Genomic DNA, 1,882 nt, shown 5'->3' with positions numbered 1-1,882 from the left:
AAGAGAGAGAGAGAAGAGAGAAAAAACAGAGGAGAACTGGCTTAATCACTTGGTCGTTTGTCGCCTTCGTTTAACCCTCGAATGGTATGAAAAAGAGGGTGGCTTTTTCGACGACGCGTCGAAGCTTTTTAGCAGGATGTCACGCGTCCTCGTTCCACATGAGCTTGTAGCAGCTGTTACGCGCATTCATCATTCCACTGATGTCCCTACGTATTATCCTCCCACGGAGTATTTGCAAAACAGCCCCTTCAAACAGATTTCGCTCCTGGATAGCGATGGTCGGCGTTTCCAAGCCAGGAAAGCAATGCGATCGTGGAGTTCAGCGAACCACCCCTATGGTAAATATTACGGATTGCCGGAACTCTGTCGGCTGAGACTCATTACCCGATGCCTTCGTTCTTTCGACACGCAAGAACGTTAATTAACGATGCGCGTTTTTGCGCGAAGCAAGATCAACTCCATGGAAGTTTGCGCTTTATGGTTAGGGTGAAACTTGTATGTTTTTTGAAGTTGTCGCGGTTGTAGTTTGGGATGGGAGTTTGTATAATTTACAGAAATTGAATTTTTAAGGTAATAAGGATAAGGAGATGAATGACGAAGGAGTTAATAAACGAAGAACATTAATTAATCAAGTTCAACTTTATAGTTAGGGCGAACAAAGTTTGTTAAAGTTGTTGCAGTGTTTGCGGTTGTTTTGTGGTCTAGGGAATCCGTTGTGTAATTTAATGGAGTTAGATTTTTAAGTTAATATAATCGAAGACGATGATAATGAACGAATTAATGAACGATAATGAAGGGAGAATTAGTTAATTAAAATCAACTGTGAAATGCTTTTTCATTCGTATACACAGATTCGATGTCATTAGATGAAATGTTCCTAAGCACAGTAATTCAATTCATTTATTACAATTTACTACTAAGCTTTTACGTAATACATTAACGTGGTTATAAACTTTCAGTTCGACGAAATGAAATTAGCACCCTCGATAAAACAACGATTCCACGAGCGAACGAATGAATCATCCATTAAAGTACCCGACGCATCAAGTAGTAGACGAACAAAAACCTATCTCGACAGGAGAATCTCTTCTTCGAACCCTCTCCTTGCTCACCTTTACTCGACATCAAAGGGTTCACGAATTCCGGAAATGCGCTTCTCGAAGGATCCCCAGGCGCTCACTCGAAATTAGCGCGGATTCGTCGGCGTGGTGACATTGGGAAACGCCTGGGTAATATAACTTTTGCTCATAAACGGAAGACAAAGACAGAAAGAGAGAGAGAGAGAGAGAGAGAGGAAGAGAGACTCAACGTAGGAAGAGTGGGAAACAGGGAGGGATAAAGGTATTTGCAGACAAATCAGTCGAGTTCTCTCGCAACGTTAAGCCTGCAGAATCTATCTAATTTAGGGTCATATTGGGAGACATGCAAGATATACCGATGGCGTGTAGGGGAGATTTGGCCCGAGGACCAAACCACTAATCCTTGCGTAGTAATCGATGATTTCCGCCCCTAAATTGTTCCTTCCTCCGTGGGGCCATAGACCAGGATGAACGAAGCTTAAACGAGGGAACCGCGTTGTCGGCGCTTTTGTTCTTCTAAAAGCGGCGGTAGCGACAACGATATAATTGTTTTGATTATTATTGGAGACAGTCGTCGAGTTGCCTGTTTATATTGTAATTACTAAGAGGTGGGTATTAGAGGTTGATTATTGCGTTGATAATTGGTACTTAGGATTAGCGAGATTTTTAAGTAATTATGAAGATATTATGATATTCCTGGAATATTATTTAAAATGTAAATATTGTTTTCAGTTAAAAAGTAAATTCTGAAATTACGAAAATTATTGATAGTGGCTGTAGGTTCTGCGTACTGAGTACCGAAT

Source organism: Bombus vosnesenskii, unplaced genomic scaffold (assembly GCF_011952255.1).
Source record: "Bombus vosnesenskii isolate JDL3184/JDL3185 unplaced genomic scaffold, Bvos_JDL3184-5_v1.1 scf7180000013286, whole genome shotgun sequence".
Lineage (NCBI taxonomy): Eukaryota > Metazoa > Arthropoda > Insecta > Hymenoptera > Apidae > Bombus > Bombus vosnesenskii.
This window is presented reverse-complemented; position numbering follows the sequence as displayed.